This window comes from Helianthus annuus, chromosome 10 (genome assembly GCF_002127325.2).
Source record: "Helianthus annuus cultivar XRQ/B chromosome 10, HanXRQr2.0-SUNRISE, whole genome shotgun sequence".
NCBI lineage: Eukaryota > Viridiplantae > Streptophyta > Magnoliopsida > Asterales > Asteraceae > Helianthus > Helianthus annuus.
In genome coordinates this window covers 165,503,181-165,521,661 of record NC_035442.2, presented here as the reverse complement: position 1 = coordinate 165,521,661, position 18,481 = coordinate 165,503,181, and the positions used below count along the sequence as shown (strand labels likewise).

The following is an 18,481-nucleotide window of genomic DNA, read 5'->3' as shown; positions in this document are numbered from 1 at the left end:
AACCATTTTTAGTGAGAAAACTAAGGAAACCCAATTGTGACCATTGATCTTGATGATCTAATGGTTGAGGAAATAACTAGCATTATTGAATTAAATAAATTGCAATGTTTATCTTCATATGTACTTTAAAGGGTATTTGGGTAAAAACACAATGAGACAAGGTACATAGAATATATTAAAAAAATGTGAGGCTTATCCTCTTATTCTCTTTCTTCTGTACAAGTCACCATCATCATCATCATCATCCATTCTTTCTCTCTCTTAATGTTTCAAAATAAACACCAAGAACACACACAAGTGTGTGTGAGAGAAGCAGCCTAAATCGTTGTTTATTAAGAAAGAGAAACACAAAAAACACACACACAAGTGTGTGAGAGAAAGAGAAACAAGATTCTCCATCGTCTTTATCAAGAACACCAAGATGTGTGAGAGAGAAGCAGGCCTGAAATCATTCGGTTTCATGAGTTTTTAGAGAGAGAAAGTTGTTGGAAAACCAAAACCAAAACCAAGAACACACACAAGTTTGAAAGAGAGAAGCAGGTCAGAAATTCATTTGGTTGCATGCGTTTTTAGAGAGAGAAAGTTGTTAGAACACCAAGAACACACACGTATGAGAGAGAAGCAGATTTGAAGATGAACATGAGAGAGAAGCAGATTTGAAGATGAACATGAGAGAGAAGCAGCCTTGAAGATGAACATGAGAGAGAAGCAGATTTAGAGAGAGGAACAACAATCTTCATCGTGTTCGTCTCGAACACCAAGAACACACGCACAAGTGGTCTAGTAATGGTAAATGTTTATGTAGTTACAGGTTTTTGTTTTTGTATTAAAATCATTTTTATTTTTTGATATTATCAGTTGTTATTAACTTACAAATCTATATCTTTTTAAATGTTGAAATGTTATTTTAGATGAGTTATTAGTTATCTTGTATAAACTTCACTCCGATATCACATTTTCATTACCTTTTAGAAAGTCCATAATTTAATAGTTGATGATCTCGTTCATTTTATATATAAAAGTTATTCTTTTTGCTGCTACATATGTTGTAACAGTGTTACACGTGTTTCTTATGTTAAAACCAGCCCTTTCTTGGACACAAAAGGGGCTACACATGTGTAACACATGTTTGTAACGTGTGTTACACTGGAGGGTAACACATCTAAAACAATTGTTGTGGGAGCACAACTGTCCAGTCTAGAAAACAAAAACAAAAGCTATACGACAACAAACAAATACGAAAGGTTGTGCTAACATATGTTACATGTTTGTTTAGTGCTTGCAGCGAGGGAGTTGGTTCCACCGGATAGTAGTTGTTTGAAGTGTATGGTAACTGTTTACATATGTAACCTTTTTTGGGTGGTTTTACTTAGTTTTTTTTATGTGTGAAATGATGCAGATAAAAACTCAAAATTTGGGGAGTCTTCAAGTTCAGGGCATAATTAGGTAGAAGGTAACTAGTGTTAGTTATGTTACTACTATTTTTTTAATTAGTAGATTAAAAATACTGGACTGTAACTTGTGTTATTACAACTTGACCATAGCAGTTGCAGCCAAACGAGAATGAATCTTGGTAGGAAGAAAGATAACCACAATATCGGATGCGACAAAAGGTGGCCATAAAGCGAAAGAAGGTATATGGAGAAACCGATGAAGAATGGGAACAAGAAGTCAATGAAGGGCAGGTGGTGGGTACCTTTGACGTTGTACAGAAGTTACCCTCTAGTGCAACACATGTTACAAACATGTGTTACATATGTTCAACCCCTTTGTTACCAAAAAAACGGGGCTGCACATATGTAAGCCATGTTTTGTAACTTATGTTACACTAGAGGGTAACACATCTATGATCATTTTTGGATCATTTGTATATATTTAAGTCTGTATAAACCTACAACATCGATACCCCCAAAAAGGTTACACATGCTACGACAGAATGGGAAATATGTAGCAACGTTCAATACTGTTGTTTCACTCTATAGTGTGTAACATGTGTGACATGGCGTTTGTCAGCAAAACATATAACTTATAAGGTGATACGGCTGTATCTTTGAAACATGTTTACCTATAAGTACTTACATGTTACATGTTGTATCTTTAAAACATGTTTAAACTGGAAACTAGAAACACTTACAAAGTATAAAGCAGAGTTACACAAGATGTAACATGTGTAAACTGGAAACACTTGTGTAACATTTCGGTGTAACACATGTTACAGGTTGTATCTTTAAAACATGTTTACCTATAAGTACTTACAAAATATAAAGCAGAGTAGGAACATAACTTTTTAGGATGTTACACACGTTGTAGAGAAGATGTTACATGTGCACACACAACTAACATGTGTAACATGGCGACAAGTGTCATGTGTGATCTTTTTTTGTTACCCTAGGGTGCTAAACGTATTATAACGTTCATAACACACGTAAACTTATACTAACATCCCTCCCTATGTCCACAGATGATCTAGAACATACTCCATGTTACCATCTTTACGAGTATCTAATGGCACTAAATTGTGGACACCGAATGTCAACGAGCAATATCATTCTATTATTGTTAAATCATACGTCACACTGGAAGAACTTCTTGCTAAGTTTAAATTGACACCAAAGGGGCTGACATATGTAACACATGTTTATAACATATGTTACACTATGGGGTATATATGTAACACATGTTACATATAATTGTTGCATCCAAAAAAAAAATTGCAGCCAAAAATTGGCATACTAACATCCGTATTCAACATTCGTATTCATCCAAAAATTGGCGTACTAACAATGAAAATAAAAATGAATTTTATATCAATAGTTGTAATGCTTCTAAAAATGGTCTTCACGACTACATCCATCTTCATAACACATAGCAGCCAACCAAAAAACACACCATCGTCACCACGAAAACCTGATGATGCGTTGTAATCATTCGGCGGGTTTTGCTTCTTGATAACCATCTTCATCTTGAACACAAAACATCTTTTCACCTATGAACAAAACAAGTACATCAATATTAAATATTTTATAGTTAAAACTTATTAATCTTCTATGTAACATGTGTAACGTGGCTATACACGTGTTACCTCTCTAGTGTAACACATGTTACAAACATGTGTTACATATGTGCACCCCCCTCCTTTGTGTCCAAAAAGGGTTGGGGTAACTATAAGTAACTTGCGTAATGTTGTTACTACATATGTAGCTAATTATCCCAACAAAAAAACACGACTTTTTATTTGTAAAATAAACGAGATATTCCGAATAAATTATGAAGTTTATACATTTTAACATTTAACAGCCAATCTAAAAAAACAATAAGCTGGTCTCATATACTGGGTGTAACACATGTAACACCCTGTATGCAACATATGTAACCCGCAGTGTAACACGTGTTACAACATATATGACAAACAGTTTAGAAATTTTAGCATTAATCTTCGCAAAAATAACAATATACTCTGTACAAACAATTTAGAAAGTCAACATTAATCTTCGTAAAAAATATCCATATACTCTTCGCATAAATGTAGCTGATAGAAATGTAACATATGTAGCAAATTATGCCAGTAAAAAACACAAAAAACACGAATTTCTATTTGTAAAACAAAACCGATATCCGATTAAATTATGAACTTTCTAAAGGTAATGGAAATGTAATATCGGAGTGAATTTATTCAAAAAACAACTAAACAACAAAAAAATTTGAAACATACATCGTAAAAATTATGGATTTTCAAACTAATTATCTACCATCAATATCAATGGTGATGCTGAATTTAAACAAAACCAGAAAACAAATTAAACCAAATCCAATTCATAAACCCTAAAAAAAACCCAGCTCACCCACACCCCCCACACACACACACAAAAAAAAAAAAAAATCCAACTAAAAGCAATCATTAACTCAAAATCGCTGGACAAACAATTTAGAAATTTAACTTTAATCTTCATAAAAAAAATCAATACACATTGAAGAGAGAAATACAACATACAAAAATTTCTTCTAGATCTTGATTTAAAAAATAAAATAAACAAACTAGCTCTGATTTTAAATCTACCAAACGTTAAACAAAGTATAAATCTAAACAAATTACATAAATTAACAAAAGTAAGATCTTTAAACCTGTTTCTCTCTCACACACTTGTGCGTGTGTTCTTGGTGTCTAGGTGAACAACATGAAAATTGTTGTCTCTCCTTCCAGAACATTAGCTTTCTCTCTCTAAAAAACAGAAACAAAGATCTTCAATGGTGGCTTCGATCTGCAGATTTGATGGTGATTAAAATGACACCGAGCTTCCTTTTCTTTGAGAGCTTTGATGGTGGCTTCGATCTTCAATGGTGGCTTCGATCTTCAGATTTGAAGGTTGGAAGGGATGAGTTAGAAGGTTGGAAGGGATGAATTAGAAGATATGAATTTTTACTTGAAATCTTGAAGAAAGTGGAGGATGGTGGGGGGGGGGGGGGAACGAGGACATAGGGAAGGGGGAATTGGTGAAAAGTGATGGGGGTGAAAGGTGATGTGATGTGTTAGGAGTGTGTAAAAATGACAAATATACCCTTCTAACATGTGCAAATATTATATTACATGGATTAATCTAGACCACACATTCTTGGTTTCCCAAGTTTTCTCAATAAAATTGGTTTTCTCCATATACTTACACTATATATATATAGGGGATGGATCATGAGAAAACTAGTTTAAATGAGAAAACAAAAAAAACTAACTAAAAAAGCCTAAAAAACATACCAATTTTTTTTTTACATTCTTTTGATAAAAAATCGCTATTTTTTATGTATGGAAAAAATTTAAAAAAAAAAAATTGTTGTACTGCACATGTGCACTAATACGGACATAATGCACATGTGTAGTACACATATAATGAACATGTGCAGTACAAGTTTTTTTTTTTGAAAATTTTTTTATATATATAAAAATAGCGATTTTTTTATAAAAATTTGTAAAAAAAAAAATTTGGTATGTTTTTTAGCTTTTTTTTAGACTTTTTTAGTTAGTTTCTAGTTTTCTCATTTAGATGTAGTTTTCTCATGATCCTCTCCCTATATATATATATATATATATATATATATATATATATATATGAACGGGATCAGGAGAAAACGCTCAAATGTGTGAGAACGGTGAGAACACATCCTGGCCCAACACGTGTCACGCGGCATAGAGAATGGCGTAGGGGCTTTTTTGTCCTTTTATCTTCTACTTTTCCAGTTCCGCTTTTCCCAATATTGTTTTATTTTTGGGGTTTAAGATTTTTGGCGTTAACCAAATTCAATAGCGTTTAATGGTTTCATTGTATTAACTTTTTGGCGTTTATGGCGTTTTTCAAATCGTTTTCCATTGGAACCCAGGGGGCTCAGGAAATCTATCTGAATGGCGTTTTTTCAAGGCGTTTTAAACAAGATGGCTCATTGTTCTATTATTTTTTATATACATTTTGGCGTTTGTGGTATCTTGGCGTTTTACAATTGTAAAATTATATTACAACCACAGGGAAAAAAAATAGAAGCGGAGAAAATAAATTAAAAATCCTATTCGGATCTCTCTTCACAATTTTCACTGTCATCAGTCTCTCTCTTCTTTAATAATACAAGAACTGTCACCAAATATATGACGTTTTATGTAAAACTTAACAAACCCATCGGTTTGATTATTTTGCCTGCTCGTCTGTTGAAGTGGCTTTTTGTGGATGTTTGGGGACATAGATCTATGATTTGTGGGTGGGTTTCGCTTTTTCTTCATCTTGATCTTCATCTTTATAATCATCCCACTCTTCAGTGTCATTGATCTCTTCTCCTCATCCAAGCCTTATTCAAGAACAAAGAACACAAAATGACATTCGATTGTCATCAGTATCTTTTTCTTGAAGATTTGTCCATCTCATGCAGCAAAATAACAATCCATTCAGTGAAACTTCACGAAGGACAATACTGAATATCCAAGAAAGCATATTAGCCATCTTTGATTTTTTTTAATTTTTTGGCGTTTACAGTGAGTGGTATTTAGTAGTATTTGGCATTTGTTTTTTTGGTTTGATTAAATGGAAGTTGCTGAGAGTTATTATTTTATAGGATTTCTTTTGGCGGCGTAGGTTAGGCATGGATTATTATTATAAACTATTCGTCGTTTCAGTTACTGTTTGTAATTATTGTTTTTGATAAGCTTTTTTCTCTGAAGTCTGTAACACGTCCCGTCTTTCAAGTTTGGCGTTTTAGATTCTAATATAATAAATTTTCCGTCTCTTCATTTTTACTGTTTTATAGTTACTGTTTTTAGTTACATTTTCAAGTTTGGTTTTTATTTTTTTTTATTTTTTGGGTTTTTTATAATACTTTTCCAAAGTAATTTTATTATAGTTTGGGAGTTTTGGGGGCGTTTTACGGCATGATAGCGTTTTAACAATCATTTGGCTGTCTGGCGTTTTTATTATATATGGCGTTTTTATTGTATCTACAATCAACTGAAAAAGAAAATTTAAAAAAAAAATATATAAACAATTGATCTTCCAAATCTTCACTGTCACCAGTCTCTTTCTTCTTTTTTGAATCATCTTAACTGGCTGGTTCGACTTTCGTATGATTCATTTTGTTTTTTTGTTTTTCAAGTATTTTTTTTGTGGTTGTTTGGAAGCACAAAGTCTGACATTAGCATCTTTTTCTTGAAGATTTGTCCATCTCATGCAGCAAAATGTTATTGAGTTTACACCCTTCAGCCAACAATCTTGAATTTTCCAATGAACGATGTTTGATTTTTTAATTTTGGCGTTTTACCGATAAAAAGAACGCCACTAAATAAAAGCACCTTAAACCTCAAAATTTGCTAAAATCAATAATGTTTTGCTGTATGAGATGGAAAACATTGTTAATCCTCGGTTAAGAAAGATAACTGACAATGTTGTCCACCCCATACAGCTAAACTTTATTGACAACAAACCTCAATAATGTTTTTCAATGTTTTGGCGTTATAAAATTGGATCGAAGTTGAGGATAAAGTCAATAAGATTTTACTCAATGAAATGGACAATATCCTCACTTAAGGATTTTGTCCATTACATTGAGCGAAAGCTTACAGACAACCAAACTGAATTTCAAATAAACGTTTTGGTTTAGAAGATATTTGATGTTTAGGTTTTTTGGCGTTTTTAAGACGAATGGTATATATTAAATATGGCGTTTGGGGTTTTGTGTGTGTTTTTAATTGAAGGTCTGAGATGTTGAATATATAGGATTTTTTTGGCGGTTTTTTTAGGCGGGATTTTGTTATAATTAAGTTTGCCGTTTTATATCTAATGGCGTTTTTAGTTAGAATGGTGTGTGCTATTTGTTTGGCGTTTTATTTCATTGAGATGACGTTTTGTGTGGAAAAGTCAAAAGACTTTTTTACCCTTAATGAAGCGCGTCCACGTATTAAAATTGATGTTATTTACGAAAACGCCACCACGCCAATCTAGTCCATAGATTGTTTTGATCGGACGATCCATAAGTGTTCTCACCGTTCTCACACTTTCTACCGTTTTCTCTAAATCCCGACCCTACATATATATATATATATATATATATATATATATATATATATATATATATTTATAGTGGGAAGTTCATTTGAGAAGAAATATTAACATGAGAATAAAAAGAACAAAATCAACCAATAAGATTCACTTATTTTATAAGGGTACTATAGTAATTTAAAACAATCATTTATTATTATCTTTTCCTATAATTTTGCTCATCAATTAATCTCCTATGATTTTATAATTGAAAAAAAAACAACCAAACTTTTTTATCATCTCCCGCGATTTCTCATTTATTTTTCGATCCACCTATTGATTCGTATAAGAAGATGATAGCTCTACAGGAAATTTACATGTGATTTGATATCATACAAACCCGTTAATTTTGCATTCAATCATCCTATTCTGCTGCTGATTTTATGGTCTTCATGATCAAAGTTGTATCAATATGAGATAGGAGCAGTGATTTGGTATTTTTTGTATTCAGCATTCAAGGATATTTTTTTGTCCAGGTAAATAATACAAACAGCTGTGATTTTTGGGTGTTAATTCAAGCTTTTTTTCAATTAATTCTAACATTCAAACAGCCGTGATTTTTGGGTGTTACAATTAGGGGATTATACGAATCGTTTCCTTTTAATACTGAAGATATGTATTGTTTTAGGGTGTTCCCAACCTTATATAAATCTGCTTTGGTGGTTTTTTTATACCAAACATCGCATCAAGAGAGCTGATAGTATAGTTTTAGTATTAACAATCCTGTGCAAACATGTCGACTCATGAAGACCCAAGTACTCAATCTGGATTACACTAACCAAGGTTTGATTAACATTATTTTTATCTATATTCACCGAACGCATTCAGGGAGTTGTAGTTATGTGTGAAATTCTTATAGTTTTTTTTTTAACTTGTTTTATGCGGTGTTAATCGGAATCATGTTTTGGCTTGGAAAATACAATATTTAGTATTTACATACACACCATCAGCGAATCAAATAATGTAGGTCAGAATTCGGATATATCATTAGGCGTAGAATTTATACTGGCGGTTTAGTTTTACTTTTTTTCGTGTAGTATCCAGTTATATTAATACCATATCAGTTAGTTTTTTTTTCAATCTGTGGATTAGAATGCCAAGTAATCTAGTATAACCTTCACAATTATATTAACAGGCAAAAGATCAAATACAAATAATCTTAACATACTAAACATACAAATTGAAGGAAAACCCAAAAAGACAAGGTGGCATTTTTGTAATTACCACCAACTATCAAAGTTACAACCAAAAATACCTAAAAAAACACAAATTTTTTTTTTAGCATTTTTTATTAAAAAATCGCTACATTTCGTTAGCAAAAAAAAAAAAAAAAAAAAAATTTTTGGCTGCTACTAAAAGTAGCGATTTTTTAATAAAAAATGTTAAAAAAATAAAATAAAATAATTTGTGTGTTTTTTTTTATTTTTTTAGATTTTTTTAGGTTTTTTGTGGGGTTTAGTTTTTAGCATTTTAGCTTGGGTGGGTTGGGGGGGGGGGGGTTAGTTTTTTTTTAGGTTTTTGGGGGTGGGGGGGGTGGGGGGGGTGGGGGGTTAGGTTTTTTTAGGTTTTTGGGGTGGGGGGGGGGGTTAGGTTTTTTTTTAGGGTTTTTTTTTTGGGGGGGGGGGTTAGGATTTTTTAGGTTTTTGGGGGGTGGGGGGGGGGGGGGGTTTAGGTTTTTTTTGGGGGTGGGGGGAGTGGTTAGGTTTTTTTAGGTATATTTGTAGAGTAACTCTGATAGTTATTGATAATTACAAAAATGCCACCTTGTCTTTTTGAGTTTTCCTTCAATTTGTATGTTTAGTATGTTAAGATTATTTGTACAAGAACTTTACCCTATATTAACAACCACTAACCAATCCAATCAGATATATTTGATCTGGACCAATTGTAGGCGGCCGTTCTCATGCCAATAAAGTGTCCTACACAGTTAGAACGGTTAGATTTTTCAACGTGCTCAAATTGATATGATAATTGGTTTATAGTATGGTAAAGTATGTTTTGAATGTTTGTTTTTTATGGTGCATTGTCATGTAGCTTTCCACAACGCATTATGATTTTTAATCATTCATTAACGATTTCATACAATATTGAATGCAGAATCTAGTGTCGTACCTATCCCAAACCAGCAAGATAAGTTTGTCCAACCATATGTTTTTTGGTAAGTCTATATGTCTTGTTAATAATTATGTTGTCCTCGGTTTTCATCACATTTTAATTTAGATGAGTCTGTGGCACGCAACTATTATCACTCCCCAACCGGGACCAAGTATTGGATCCCTAGTGTGCCTACAAACGAAACACCTGTTATTGGAATGGTGTTTCAGAGATGGGAAGACGCTGTTAGCATGTACCAAGCCTATGCGGAAAAGGCCGGTTTTGATATTAGGTTATCGACAGTTGCAAGGTATAAAGGTAGCATAACACACAGGTACATCGTATGCAGCAGATCCGGTAACCCGAACCTTACTTCTGGTGACACCATGGATGCCGAATCATCAACATCCAAGCAACGTAACAACAATTTTAAGGTCACCAATTGTAAGGCATGTATCAAGTTTAAACTAGTTAAAGGTTCGGAAGTCTACATTGTTTATAAGTTCAATCAGCACCATAACCACGGTCTTGTTGATGTGGACAATATGGATTTAACAAGAGGTAGAAGGCAATTAACGTTTACAGAGTAGGAGTTTATTCACAAAGCTCAAACTTCTGGATTCGGGGCAACTGTATCTCACCGGATGCAAACCTCGTTAAAGGGTGGTCAACACATGGTAAGAGGAACTAGAGTTGATCACAAGAACTTTGCTCGTGACATCAGAGAGTTTATTGGTGACAAAGATGAGCAAATGGTTATTGATAAGTTGAATGGCAACATGCTTCATATGGAAAACTTTTATTTCAATCACACCATAGTCGATGGTGAGCTAAGATCACTTTTTTGGGCTGATGATATATGTAGATGTAACTACAATTGTTTTGGTGATGTGGTAGCTTTTAACGCTACGTATGATACAAACAAGTAAGTTTTAGATATTATTATTATAAAAGTTACGTGTATTGGACATTAGTGTACTCACACATATTTTTTGGTGCATATATAAGATGATATTTGTTCCGTTCACCGGTGTTGACAACCACCAAAGATGTGTTACGTTTGGGGATGGGTTGCTTTACAACGAAACCATTGAGTCGTTCACGTGGTTATTGGATTCGTTCCTTAAAGCCCATGTCAAACAACCACGATTAGTCTTAACGGATCAGGATGCTGCCATGAAACAAGCTGTTTCCTCAGTGTTCACAGAATCAACACACCGACTTTGTATGTGGCATGTCACAAAGAAACTCCCAGCAAAGGTATGCATTCATGTTTCTGCCCCGACAACATTGGGTTTTCTTGTTAACGCGGCCTACAATTTGTTTCGGAAACGCCAATTAATTGCCATATAAAACATCTGACCCACTAGTTCAAGTTCTACGATACACAAAATATAATAACACATCACAACCACATTCCATACACCATGATAAAAAAAACCATACACCATGATAAAAGTTTCGTCCACGGATCTATGACAAGGGGAACGTCTTCCACCTGAAACGATACATTCCATCATTATGACCATATGCTAGCATAATTTAAGAATGGATTCTCCAATCATCATATCAAAAATTAATCACCAACTTCCATCAAAAGTTAACAAAAGTTTAGATTACCGTGATTCTATAAAATTTATTGATTGATATTTACAGAAATCGTCTCGGACATACCTTTCCTTCTGCAGAGAGATGCTTCTCAAGATCTCTCTTGGTGACTCGCCATGATAAACCAATCGGCTACAAACTATTTCTAGGAGTTTCAATGTCACTTGCATCATAGCTCCTGGAAGCAACTTAAAATAATAACTACAAGATCACAAATGTAAATAATCTGATAAAAGTTATGGTTACCAAATTATGGTTCCGAGTGGCGTCACTTTGTGCTCACGGAGTTCATCTTGATTTTGACGGCTTCTTCTTGTTTTTGCCGGATTATAAAACCTATCTTCTCCGCCAAATTATGGTTCGGAGTGGCGTCACATTGTAGTGTTTAATTAGCTGCAAAATATGAACAGCCAACATCATCAACCCCTAGAACAAAAATCTACTTAAACATGAAAATGAAAACATCTGATCAACAAATCATACTAAAATCATCTAATTAAATAATCTCCATTAACATATACCAGACTGTGGAGCTGTAGACGAATCCGTATCACCACCAACACCATTAGATTAACCAAAAGACAACACGACACCATCTTTAATCCTATGCCACCAAGGCTGCGTCTAACCAGTCGACTGACTAACAATCCTCACTCCCATCTTCACTGTTTTGCTCTTATCTCGAGTTTTGTTGGCATTATTCCTAGTCCACCACTCGGTTTCCTTAAAAACACGATTATTGACCAAATAATCACATACAAGCTCATGATTACAATAGAAACATCGATCTATATCAGATTATGCTCTAAATTTGAACAAAAAATATAAAACCCTAACTGAAACTGGAAAAAAAAAACTAAAAGCGAAAAATTATTGAATTGTCTGACCTTCTTTAATTTGTAGAGGATTTGGATGTTTGAACACAGACCCTGAAACACAAACCAATCACGATCAAACGGGTTCACACACACTTATTCAAAACCACATATAAATTAAACAAGTACCACCTTTTGTGACAGTTCGGTCGACCAGCGGCGTTGAACACGTGGGTGGGCTTCACAGCAACGACGTCGGCTTTCAGGGTGTGTCCGGATTCTACCCGGTCGGAGCCGTATGTGTACTTGATGCCCTGAGATTTGCAGATATGGCCCAGTAAACCGTCGATCCAGGCCATACGACCTTAAATCAAGAAGTTGTGGTGGGTTATGAGTTGTGAAAGTTATGTGGGAGGAACCGATTCGTAGGAGGCGATGGTGGCTGATGGCATTGAGTTCTTTAAAGAGAGAAGGTATTTGGGGCTTTTGTTGTTGCTGCGATGTTATGGCGGTGGGCGGTGGTAATATTAGGGTTTCTCTGGGAGAAGACGGAAGAACATTGAGAGACATAAAAGTTGATAGTGAGAGAATAGGGTAATGGGTGCCTTGGGAGTTGGGAGGAGTAAAGGAATTCAAAAATTGGATGGATAGATCTGGCCGCCCAAAAAATGGTTTGCCCGCCCAAAAATAAGGGATTTAACATGGTGTGCTTTATATGGTTGTACAATAAACTTTAAGCGGTTGTAAATGGCAAATGACCATTTTTGCCCTTCGGATATGCTTATTAATATAGTATAGATATAGATATTATAGTATCCATGTTTCAAGTTTGCGTTGAGTTTCCAAGCGATGTGTTAAGTTGAGCGTGATAGCGAGTGCGCGTTTTGAGTTTGCGTTGCGTTGCGTTGTGATGTACGATATAGCGTATTGGAAGTATGCGTTACATGCAAAAATATGCGAAGTAGCGTTGTAAGTGATATAGTTACATTTTGATCCGAATCTCTGGTGCTAGACGTAACGAGAGTAACAAGCACGAATGTGCAGGTTGTTACATGCAACCCCACTTCATACCCACCTCACCCCACTCAACCATCTTCTTCATCTCTTCGATGCAGATTTAATTAGTGAAAATTACACTCTAATTAAATTCTTTTGAGGATAATAGTGGTAAGTGGATCTATTACAGGTTTCGTCTGTAGATCGTGACAATTCTCAATCTTGAGGATGACCTGCAAATTGTTGTCCATATTAAATGGATTTGTTTTTTAGATGATTTACTGAATCGTTTGTACTGGATTAATTTTGATTCTGAAACTAATTTGATGACTCCATATCTTGTGATTTTTATTTCCACCCAACGGTTCTAGTTTGGTCTTCGATTTGCACTTTGAGTTTTTTTTTTTTTTTTGTTTCTTGTATCTACTTCCTCAGGATTTAAATAATGGAATCGGTTTTGATTTTGCAGCAGATCTCGTTCATAGCTAGTTGTTTTTCACAACCTGCAAGTTGTGACTTCCATATAGAGCGAGAAAGATGAACTCGGATGTAGATTTTTTTTACAGCAGTTGCATCGCCGGAATTAACCGGAGACGGTGGAGATGAAAACTAGCAGAACGGATGGGGTGGCTGGTGAACTGTCGGTATTCACCGGTGACGGTGGCCAGTTTGGAGGAAATAAATATAGGGTGGGGGTGGAGTTGGTGGACTGTCGGAATCCACCGGTGATGTTTTAATTATTCTTGGAAAAATTACAAGTTTTGTCCTTTCTCTATATACCCTTTTTCAGGCGGTGTCGTTTTCAACGAATTTTGATACCCTTTTTCAGGCGGTGTCCTTTTCAACGAATTTTGACAGGTTTTGCCCTTTATAGGGAATTTTGTTGCAAGTTACGTCCTTTGAGCCTAACCTAGTTAAATTTTTCTGTTAAATCTTATTACACGTGGGTAATTTAGTCTTTTTTCTTATTTAAAGGATAAAACTTGTAACAAACAATACAAATATTTATCTCTCCCCCTCCCCCTCTCTCTCCCTTCACCTACCACCACCGTCTTCACCACCATATGTTGCCACCACCACCACAACCCTTGTCGTCTACATGAGCTGGTTAATGGCTCCAAACCAACCCTCGTCGTCTACATCTCCCTCCATCTCCACAATTTATTCTCTCAGTTAGTCTACCTTTTCAGCTGTTACAACTGCTACACATCTCTTTATCGCCGGTTTCCCCATTTAAGAGGACTTTACCCTAATAAAAAAAGGGAGGGAAGGAGGAGCAGACTCATATTGGAAGGTGCTTTACTCGAGCACCGAACAAACAACTCCATGATGAATCAGAAGCTGTTATTCTATGCGTTTTCTTTGATTTTGTACCTAAATTTTGTGTTCACACTATCAGCAAAACTCAATAATCAAGATGGTAGGTAATAATTTATGTTTTCATTAATTACATGGTTTGAGGAACGAAGGGGGTAATAATGGAGTTTGTTGTATAAGTGAACTGATGCAGTGAAGGTACTGAAAGAAATTTGGGAAAAGTTAGGGCTTGTTGGAAGAAGAAATGGGATTTTGACAAGGATCCGTGCAGTGCTCAAGGGGGATGGTGTCACACCCCAACCGATGGCGGAATCATCGGGGCGCAGCACTAGGCGAATCAGATTGGTCAAGAGAATCCATAACAACTAAATTGCGACAAGATTTATTACACTTGTTATCCCATACTAACAAATAATACAATCACATAAGTTATCACAGATTTCTTGTCCTCTCGAACAATACAAATCCGACAACATAGAGTTTAGGGGAGTTTCTAGACTTCCTAGCTTGATTTGATGTGGACTGCGACCAAACCTGCAACATACGTTAAAACAACGTCAATACAAAAGTATTGGCGAGATACCTGCAACATAGTTAAAAGTCACTGGAGCTGCGATTGCGATTGCTATTCATCCTAACTAGACCCCGTCGGGTTCTATAGTACTATACTAGTTAAGGCGGGACCTCGCGAGTATAAGTCCTAACACATATGTAACTAGCATCACGTGTAAATATGCATAACAGTTATTCGCAAGTGATAAGTAGTTTGATTGATTAATTCGTTTTGATAATATTCGATTGAATAGGAACGTATGTTACACCCAAAATGCGATAAAAAGGGTTCGAGTATACTCACAGTCGGTGTTCAGCAAGTAAACACAACTTGATTGGATTGAAGGGAGCGCGTCTGGGGTTAGCCTGATTACAGATCGATGGCGTAAGTGATGAACGACGCGTAAATCGGTGCAAGGTGTCAAAGGATCGGACGGTAATACCGATCGGATGGCAATCCGATCGGGTGGCCGGTCGATCGGGTGATAATCCATTCGGATGGTCATCCGATCGGGTGACCATTCGTTTGGATTGCTACTTCGCTTGGGAAGGATGTGTTTGTGTATGATGGTTTGTCTTTTGAAGTTTTCGTTGTAGCATTTTGAAAACAGAGAAGTATCTCTACCTTTCAGGTCGGTCGATCGAACGGCGGCTCGATCGGGCGACGATCCGATTAGTAGGACACTTTAGTGAGAACAAGTTCACAGCAGTTTGTTACTCGATCAGATTGCAATCCGATCGGGTGGCAATCCGTTTGGAACTCATTATGCATTAAACATGTTGAAAATTGTTTAAGTCCCAAACGTCACATGGTCGGGTGGTCGTTCGATCGGGTGGCAATCCGATCGGACGGCAATCCATTCCACGTTTACAACTTTGAATTAATTAAATAAATGTTTAAGTGTGGAACAAGTGCAAGCCGATCGGACTGCTGTCCGATTGGGTGGCAATCCGATCGGACGGCAATCCGTCCCGGTGGCTTGATCGTCTTGTCACTTGTTTGATTTTGAAAGTTTGAAGTTTGATTGAGGCGATGTGATACGTGCCAAACAACAGAAACCCCATCTTGCCCCAAGTGACCCGATTGGACAGGAATCACCCTAGTCTGACCAGTTAACCTGTTCGAGACGGTTGTTCATGTTTAAATCCGAAATAGGTAGTCTCTTAGATGGAAATCAGATCTCGAACCAACACTTCACTAAGAATGAGTAGAAGATCAGAACGAGCTCCGATTCTATCGGTTTTGAGTGCATTGAGTGCAAAAGAGTTGGAAGAAAGTTAGAAAACCATCTTTCAATCCTTTTAACCATGAATATGTGTAAATCCATGCGAAAACATTGTTGAATCTTTGTAGAAATCCTTCAGATCTGAGTTGTTCTTGGTGGCATGAGGCCAAGACTTGAAGTTCATAAGAACTTCATGATGACCTCATCCTAGAACACCTCAAATCCACTGATTTCACGGTTAAAAGTTGAGATTCAAAGGTGAAAAAGATGAAGAAGTGTGTGTAGATCAAAGAAGTACAAGATTTGAGTTGAAAACTTACAAGAATCGCGAGGAATCGAGAGGAAAAGTTCCAAAAGGGCGCTGGTCGAACGAGAGCTGTCACATCACTGTTCAAGTGATGTGCCAAGTGCTATTTATAGGTGAAGTGGAGTGAAGGAGATGGAGTGCCACGGATCGGGTGGCTGTCCGATCGGGTGGCCACTCGATCGATCAGTCACTCGATCGGTGGTCTCCGGCGTGTTCGCGTTTCGATGTTTCGTGTTGTTCGTTTAAGCCTTGCGATAATTTGGTTACACATTATCATACCCACATTCATATATTTATTATAATTAGTCACAAAGGGTCGTATAAATATCCACATTTCAAACTCCGCGTTGCGATAATCAAGTTACGCGTTTCAAATATGCGTTGCGTTGCGACACATCACAGCTATCGAGGAGGGTAGAATAGGTCCTCACTCAACGTCATCGTGAGTGTTAGTACGTGCGATGTGATGTGTTATAGCGATAAAGTATGCGTAATATGCGAAAATACTGCGAAATAGCGATGCATGCGATATAGCTACATTATGATCTGAATCTCTGGTGCCAGGCGTAACGAGTATAACGAGCAGTAACAACGCACGAACGTGCGGGTTGTTACAGTCTCCCCTGCTTTAGGAAATTTCGTCCGAAAATTAATCCACCAGAAGGGTCGCGAGAGCTGATGCGAATGAGGGTAGCGATAAGAGCGTCGAAAATAAACGAGCGATCAATCGAGATTTGACGAGTGAGAGCGTTTTGACGACTGACGATGGCAGCGAGTAAGGCGATTCGTATAACAAAAGATGGCAACACACGAAAAGCGATCCAAAAGTGTTTTGAATTCTCGAAAAGTTGATTAATTCGAAAAGGTTTGAAGAAACTTGTTTATGCAAAACTTCCCACAGTGTGGCGTTAAACTGTTTCTATGTTCACGCCAGCGCTATGAGTGGGGTTTTATTAGGTACTAAAAGATTTTAAGGTGTTTAAAACTCATTTTACGAAATCTTCTCGTCACGCGGCAGTAACTTGAGTCGATTGTCACACCATCGTTACAAGATAATCTCGTTTTGTACAAAGGTTTTGATCACATTTTAGAAAAAGTTTTGTAAGAAAAGGTCGGTTTAAACTTTGGGTAAACAAAGCTTTTTAATAATATCAAAAATTTAATTTTTAAGGTCGGCCCCGCATGGCACTTTTCCACGAAAGTTCGACAATATGGCTAAAACGCTTATATATAGGAAGTACCAGCGGCGTATCCACCACATTTTAACCATATGGCTTCCGTCTCGTGAGGCGGTGTCATACGTGTCAACATAGTATAGACAGATTTGCGATGACTCGATCCAAACGAGAAAGGATTGGATCAAGTCTTGAAAGGCGAACCGAGTGATGAAGTCATTCTCGAACTCAGTTTAGTGACACGAGCGAGTGCGACAAGCGATAAGCGGTACGCGAAAATTCGATAACACAACACAAACATAATAAGCGAAGACGGTGGCGATAAGCGAAAAGCGAAAAGCGACGAGCGATAGCGATAACCGTCGAGCGATAGGCGACGATCGATGCGTTGCAAGCGATGGGAATATGCGATTTGATTTGATTAAACGACACCCCAAGTTTTAACTGACATTACGCCCCACATGGCCTTTTTCCACGAAAATCTGCTGATATGGCTAAAACACTTATATATAGGAAGTACCAGCGGTGTATCCACCATGTTTTAACTATATCAGTTTCGTCTCGTGAAGCGAGGTCATGTGTGTTAATATAACACAGATAGCATAAATAACAGTAAGTGATAGCGATGGCGATAAGCGTTAAGCGAACCCGATGAGCGATAGAGCAATACACAGGTGATAGAGCGATACACAAGCGATAGAGCGATACACAAGCGATAGAGCGATACACAAGCGATAGAGTGATACCCACGATATGCGATAGCGCGATGCACATAATAAGCGAGTGAACACACAATAAGAGATTGAGATTGCGAGATAGATTTTTAGCG

The 18,481-nt window shown here is 36.5% G+C and overlaps 1 long non-coding RNA gene across 1 annotated transcript; it reads right to left on the bottom strand.

Moving 5' to 3' along the window:
- Positions 1 to 11,399: 11,399 nt before the first annotated feature.
- LOC110883332 lies at positions 11,400 to 12,229 on the bottom strand. Its single transcript, XR_002560433.2, has 4 exons — positions 12,152 to 12,229; positions 11,786 to 11,978; positions 11,511 to 11,657; positions 11,400 to 11,442 (listed from the first exon to the last, which is right to left on the bottom strand). It is a non-coding gene; the product is annotated as an uncharacterized LOC110883332 (long non-coding RNA).
- Between the last annotated feature and the right edge of the window lie 6,252 nt (positions 12,230 to 18,481).